The sequence below is a fragment of the Eublepharis macularius genome, chromosome 8 (assembly GCF_028583425.1).
Source record: "Eublepharis macularius isolate TG4126 chromosome 8, MPM_Emac_v1.0, whole genome shotgun sequence".
NCBI classification, from domain to species: Eukaryota; Metazoa; Chordata; class Lepidosauria; order Squamata; family Eublepharidae; genus Eublepharis; species Eublepharis macularius.
Genome location: NC_072797.1, coordinates 31790867 through 31798875, shown reverse-complemented (window position 1 = coordinate 31798875; position 8009 = coordinate 31790867).

Below are 8009 nucleotides of genomic sequence, written 5' to 3'. Positions count from 1 at the left end.
CCACACCCTTCCCTTTGTCACTGCAGCACAGAGGCATACGATGCCAGTCTTAGAAACATAAGAAGAGCCTTGCTGGATCAGACCAGTGGTCTATATAATTTTGCTTCTTTTTTCACATAGTTGTCAACCGGTTGTTCAGGAGGCCTTCCCCTGATGTTGCCTTCTGGCACTGGTATTCAGAGGTTCACTGCCTCTGAATGTGTAGGTTCCTTTTAGTCACCGTGGCTAGTAGCCCTATCCTCCATGGCTCTGTCTAATCTTTTAAAGCCTGTGGCCATCCATCACTGCTTCCTCCAGCAGGGAATTACTCATCTTAATCATTCATTGTGTAAAGAAATATTTCCTTCTGTCTGTACTGAATCTACTGCCCATCAGCTTCATTGGATGCCCTGAGTTCTAGTATTTTGTGTGAGGGTGAAAAAGTCCCTTCTGTCTGCTCTCTCTATCCTGTGCATAATTTTGTAAACCTCTATCATGTTCCTCCTTAGTTGTCCCCCCTTAATTTATGAACTTCTATCATGTCCCCTCCTTAGTCCTGGGTTCTTCAGTCTTTCCTCATACAAAAGGTGCTCCAAACTCCTAATTATCTTGGTTGCCCTCTTCTGTACTTTTTCCAGCTCTGCAATGTCCTTTTTGAGATTTGGCGACCAGAACTGCACTCAGTATTCCAAAGGAGGCTGCACCATACATCTATACAGGGGCATTATAATATTGGCTGTTGTATTTTCCATCTCTTTCCTAATAATCCCCAGCACAGAGTTTGCATTTTTACTACTGCAACACACTGGGTTGACACTTTCATTAAGCTATCCACCATGACCCTGAGGTCTCTTTCCCTCTCAGTCTCAGCACATTCAGACCCCATCAGCATATACTTGGAAGTTTGGATTTTTTGTTCCAATGTGCATCACCTTACCCTTGCCTACAATGAATTCATTGGCCTCATTGTTGTCCACCCTCTCAATCTGTGGAGATCCTCCTGGAGCTCTTCACAGTCAGCCTTGATTTCTGGGCCTCCAGTCAGGCAATTCCCCCTTCCCTCTGCTTTCCTCCTTAACAGCTGATATGCTGCTCGCAGCTGGGGGAGGGGTGGGGTAACAGAGCTCAGCTCTGCCTCCTTCTCAGATTGGCTGTCGCCTGCATGTCAACAGAGATGGTTGTCCACGGCCACCCCACTGTTTCCCATTTGAGATGTTGCAAGGAAGATGGTTGGGGGGGGGGGGCCGCGGGGAAGCCCCAGAAGCAAACAAACAAAAACCTTACTAAAGTCTGGGAGGGAAGGAGGCGCAAAAGCTATGTGCAGAAGGCACCTTATTGTGCCTGGTCTTCTTCAAAACACTTTCTGATGTGATACTACAGCAAGAGATCTTCCTAGCAGCCACACTCTTAGCAAACATCTGAAGTAAACATTTCTGGTATAAGTGGAATGTGATTTATATCTGATCTCATATGTCCCTAATGTGTTCATATAATCTTCAGAAGCTCTTGCTGTTAAATAATGTTATCCCTTCAAGACAAGTGTCAGAAACTGTTAAAATGTTCTGAGATCTCACATTATCTCTGTGTGATCTGGATTATAATAATGTTCTGGTGAAGGTGAAAAAATGCAAATGGCTTACTTACACTGTGGCATGTTTAACAGTGATGAGTAAACACTTTTACACAAACCAATTCCATTTCATAGTGATGCTGAGCTGATGTGTTAAAAAAGGTAACATTTCAGTGAAAAACAAGCAAAAGCTTGTTCAATAGATATCCACAAATCAGGAAAACATGCTCAGTTGTTCACTGTATATTTCTGTGTAGATAACACTACCACTGCTTCACACATTATGGAGTTCTTAGGCTTAGTCTGAGGTCCTCTCCCTCTGTAAAAGATACGAGTTGTGCGTTCTCAATTCCTTTGCATGTGGTGCCCAATTCTGATACCAGGGAGCACATGGATTCTACAGACTGTGTGGCTTCTACTGTGGAAAGAAATATTTCATGATGTCCTCCACCTAAAATCAACAGGACTTGGATGTGTGGAGTATTGTGGACTGTGAAACTATGACAGGGGTAGGAGAATGCAGAGAACATTTGATTTTCACAAAATATACCAAAAGTTATTTTTTGCACAATATCCATTTTCTTTTTTTCTGAGCAGCCCATTCAAATGCACTGATGATTTGTGAATTAAAGTGAGCCATCTTTTGATTTGTGTGAGTGTGCACACGCGCGCATGCTCATCTGCTGAGAGTTCAGCAATGCAGACCAACTGGCTAGCTGATGCATCCTGTTCCCACAATGTACTGGTGTGCTGAAATTGGATACACCTGAGGGGCATCAGCCTGCGGCAGATCAAGCAGAATTTAAATCCAAATATATTTTGCATATATGTGCAGCTTTTGTTCATTCTGGATCAAACTACAATTCCAAGGAGAAAGTGCAAGGTATTTGTGATGCAATTTGGAAGCCTCAATTCACATACTTGGCTTTGGGATTCAGGAAGGTATAAGTATATAATGTGTGTGTGTGTGTGTGTGTGTGTGTGTGTGCTATGTGCTGTCAAGTTGCCTCTGACCTATGGCACTCCTATGAAGGAAAGACCTCCAAAATGTCCTATCATTGACAGCCTTGCTCGGATCCTGCAAAGTGGAGAATGCAGCTTCTTTTATTGAGTCAAACCATCTTGTTTTCAGTCTTCCTCTTTTCCTACTGCCACTTTTCCTAGCTTTATTGATTTTTCCAGAGAATCTTGTCTTCTCATGATGTGACCAAAGTACAATAGCCTTAGTCTTGTCATTTTAGCTTCTAGGGAGGATTCAGGCTTGATTTGATCTCGTATCCACTTATTTGACTTTTTAGCCTTCCATGGTATCCACAAAACTCTTCTCCAGCAACACATTTCAAATGAATCAATTTTCTTCTTGTCAGCTTTCTTCACTGTCCGATTTTCACATCCATACATAGTAATGGGGAATATCATCGTTTGGATTATCTTGGTCCTCGGAGAGACATCCTTATCTTTTAGGATCTTTTCCCTCACAGCTGCTGTTCTGAGTCTCAATCTTCTTCTGATTTCTTCATTGCATTCTCCCTTTTGGTTGATGATTGAGCCAAGGAATAGACAAACTTGAACAATTTCAGTTTCCTCATTGTCAGCTTTAAAATTGTGTAATTCCTCAATAGCATTACTTTTGTCTTCTTGATGTTCAGCTGTAATCCTGCTTTGGCACTTTTTCCTTTAACCCTCATCAGTAGTCATTTCAGGTCTTCAGTCTTTTCTGCCAGTAACATGGTATCATCTGCGTATCTCAAATCGTTAATATTCCTTCCATCAGTTTTCACTCAGCTTCTTCTAGATCTAATCCATCTTTCCTTATGATATATTCTGCATAGTGGTTGAACAGGTAGGGAAATAATATGCATCCTTGTCTGACACCCTTGCCAATTGGAAACCATTCTGTTTCACCATGACAGTAGCCTCTTGTCCAGAGTACAGGTTGCCCATCAAAACAATCAAATGTTGTGGCACCCAGATTTCTTTTAAGAGTCTCCATAGCTTTTTATGATCCACACAGTCAAAAGCTTTGCTGTAATCTATAAAACACAGGCTGATTTTCTTCTGAAATTCCCTGGTATGTTCTATTAGCCTTTGTAAATTTGCAATGTGATCTCTGGTGCCTCTTCCTTTTCTGAATCCAGCTTGAACATCTGGCATTTCTTGTTCCATATACGGTAAGAGTCTTTGCTGTAGAATCTTGAGCATCACTTTGCTCGTATGAGAAATTAACACGATAGTCTGATAGTTGCTGCACTCTTTGGCATCCCCCCTTTTGGAACTGGAATGTAGACTGAGTGTTACCAGTCCACGGGCCATAGTTTTGTTGGGAAATAAATTACAAAGTTGGCCCCACCGGCATTCTAGCTGGATTGAGGCAATCAAAGAGAGCACCTCTTTTGTTTGTTAATTTTTTTAGTTGGGTGGAATTGCATACAGCACAAGGTGGCAGGGAGACAAGGATAATTGTAGGAAAACAGTAAAAGTGTGCCCCTGTAAAACATTTGCAACACCATTTAGAACAATATTGAGTATACAATAAAATGTGAACTTTTTCATGCGTTCAAGGGCACAATCAAACAGTGATTGCAACAGATTTTCCTATCACTGGTACCCCTCCCCCCATGCTAGTACAACATCACAACACCGAAGACCCAGCCATTTATTTAAAGCATTCCCTAGATATTGATGCTACTGACAATAAACGTGTCCCTAACACTCTGCCCCCCAGGAATTGGCACATCTTAGGATACCAACTAAGTCTGCAGCCGATCACAGCTCTCCAAAGTGCTATATAAACCCCAGCCAGGACAATCATAACTCAGATGAGAGGGCATGTGGCTATATATCTTTTGCTGCATCTGAAACTCACACATTAGAACCCAGACTTTGATAATGGGAACCACATAGAAAGGGCATAGGCACAAGGAAGCTTTGAGCACAGGTAAGCCAAAGAACAAATTTTATTGTAGCTTATGTTTAACAGTGTTCTACCTAGAAACCTTAACAAGTACTCAGTTTCAGGATACAAACACCCAATTGGAGATGGAAAAACAATGCATCCTACACAAGTAAGTAAGGAGGGCCACCCAAAACAGTGGCAAGTGCAGTTGTTTCCCCACTCCCCCATCCATACCATCTCTGTGCATTGCCTCACCACCCCTCCCTCTCACAACAGTCACCAGCAGGAGTTCTGGCACCTCTTAAAAATGGTCACATGGCCGATACCCCCGCCCCTGATCTCCTGACAGAGGGGAGTTTAGATTGCCCTCCAAGCTGCCAAGTGGCACGGAGGGCAATCTAAACTCCCCTCTGTTTGGAGATCCGGGGGCAGGGGCACTGGCCATGTGACCATTTTCGCCGAGGGCAATTTTAACTTTAAAAAACTCCCTCCTTGTTCCAGCTGACCCTAAGTGATGTCATTGTGCAGTCTTGAGTTCCACCACTGAGTTCCACCACCTCTTTTCCCAGAAAAAAAGCCCTGGTAACCAGCACTGTGTACAGTACAGACTAGGGTGTGCCTTGCAGATATAGCAGATTCTATCCCCTACTTTTTTCTGGCCTTTGCTGTCTTTGGCATTCAGTTCACCATAAGAGGGGGCTGATGAAGTGATTCAATGTGTACACAGGTATTACATGATAAGTCATGTTGCCTGCATCATAGAGGAGAGGGAGATTAATTAGCACCAAGGTTGCTGGGTGGGTGGGGAATGAGTGGTAATAATGAGCCCCCTGAGTGTAGTAGGGAGACGATGCATGCTAGATTTCTGGCCAAAACAATAGATGACTGGTGTTTTTCCTGGGCCTTCACACCTCTGTTCCAAATGCAGTAATAATACTGTTGGAGGGTTTCCCCCAGTCCCTTTTGTAGTAATTCCTGGCATGTAATTAACCTTTGTCACCATGGCTGTGGACTGAGTTCATATTTTGTTTGAACTATCATGATGTCAAGATCCCTTTTCTCATTAGCTTGTGTTGTTCAGAGCTTATCCAAGTACATACGAAGTCAGGATTATGCTGCCTCACTTTACATTTACCTTTACTGAATCATATTTACTATTTTGTTGCCCATGCAGTAAGTCTTGACAGATCCTCTTGGAGCTCTTGACCTTTCATTTGAGCCTTTACCATCTTGAATAATTGGGTGTTATCTACAAACTTGATCAGTTTGTGTTTACTAGAGTGACTGTGGATCATTTATGAGTGAGTGAGTTAAATAGCTCTGGCCATGATAAAAATACCAATTTCTCTCCATGTGAGAACTGTCCACTGATCTATAATCTACTTCCTATTGTGAGTCCAATCTCCACGAGGTAGAAGGCAAATGAATGAGCATGGACACAGTGGCAACTGCTGCTCCAGCTTGCCACTCTCTGGGCTGGAAAGAGAGAGCAGGGCAAGGAAGACAGGAGAACCAATGACAGGTGATTTGCTTAGGGTTTGCCTAGAAGGAAAGTGTGCCTCATCCTAATCATACCAACCCAAGTAGGGGGTGAACGTGCATGTAATCTGCTTTATGTCAGTTGGGCATGATAACTAAGGAATATAAACCAGTGGTTCTAAGCCTTTTTGAATATAAATTGACTACTTTTCTGGACTCACTTTCAAAGTTACTGCATGCTTCCCGCCCCCCCGCCCCCCGCCAACAGAACATGCAGGAATTTGATGCTGAACATGTTTGTATTTTACTTTTCATTTATATTATTTATCAACATGCAGCATTGCTGAGTAACAGGCTGTCTTTTATTGCCATTTTGCATACCACACAGAGGCAAACATAATTTTGCTATCCCCACAGCTTCATTTCCTAGCTCTTTTTTCTTCCTCATCTCTCCTGGCAAGAGAGCTGCAACCCACATGGGGGTCCTGACCCACTGTTTGAGAGCCACTAGATTTAGTTAACCTTTCTGTAAAAGTTGGGTTTTGGAGCAAGGATAGGAGGAAGAGAGAAATAGTAGCATAAGAATCCTGGGATGAAAATCTAGGTGTAAGGGGCAGTAAGGGAGAACAGTGCTTGATGCCTATAAACAAGGGTGCATCATGCAGTTTATGTCAGAGCCAGTTTGGTGTAGTGGTTAAGAAGAGCACAGGACTCTAATCTGGAGAGCTGGGTTTGATTCCCCACTCCTCCACTTGAAGCCAGCTGGGTGACCTGCGGCTAGTCACAGCTCTCTGGAGCTCTCTCAGTCCCACCCACCTCACAGGGTGTTTTGATGTGGGGATAATAATGGCATACTTTGTAAACCGCTCTGAGTGGGCATTAAGTTGTCCTGAAGGGCGGTATATAAATCAAATGTTGTTCTTGTTATTATTATATAATTGTACCTCTATTCATCAAGATCATTATATAGTGTAGAGGAAGAACAGGCAAAACTTGCTCTCAAGCTATGCAGGTTTCTGCTTGGAAACCAAGAACACCTAGCTAAATAAATCTGAATGGCCATTGTGTGCTGTCAACAGTTTGGAGGGGAAGTTTTCAAGACTGGTGGGAATTAAGCAAAGCCTATTTAGTTGGGATGCCATTTTTTTGTCAACAGGTGGAATGGACCAGCTCATCCATATTCTCTGTTGTTAAACTTTTACAAAGAACCATTTCCTCATATGTGTTAACTACCTGTGCATGGTGGTAACTCCTGAGAAGATGCTACTACCTCTCTGTTTACACAGCAGGATGTGGGTCCAGTGGCACCTCAGAGACCAACAAGATTTTCAGGGTGTAAGCTTTCAAGAGTCAAAGTTACCTTCTTCAGATACCTTCTGCAACTTATACCCTGAAAATCTTGTTGGTCTCTAAGGTGCCACTGGATCCAGATCCTGCTGCTCTACTGCAGGCCAACATGGCCAACACAGTGGATCAAAGTCTTATGAAATGAACCGCATTAGTTCACGTCAAAGGAACAAGAGCTGAGCGATCTCTACTTCTGTTGGCTTCAAGAAGGTCATTCTGCAAGTTGTGGAGTGGAGGTTTTACGGCTACTCGGTTGTTTTCGGGTGGGGGAAATCTTTTTTCCGTGTCACTCCCAGCTAATTGGGCGTCTCTGACAGCCCCCCCCCCCAATATGGAGTCTCGGGGCTGTGGCGGGGGGGGGTAAGCGCCATCTCTCTTCCTTTCCACCATCCTCCTGTCAATAAAGTCCTTAAAGTGGCTCTTCGGCCAGCCTCTCCCATGATGGGGCGGGGGGGGGGGAGATGGAAGAGGCGCCTGTCAAACTTCAGCGAGGAGTTGGAGGGATCCTGTCAGCCTGAAGGCGGGAGTTCCTCCCTGTCAGGCACCGACACCCTGGGCCTCTCTGTCTGGAGGCAGCGGGGAGCGTCCCTGACAGTCGCGGGGAAGAGGCTGTGCCTGAGGGGACCCCCAAGCCGGCGCTTCTCCCCCTCGCCCGGCTGGAGTCCCAGTCCCGGCCGGGCTGCCATTGGCTTAGCGGCCCCATCCGGGCACTTGGCGCATCGCTGCCGCTCTGCCCGA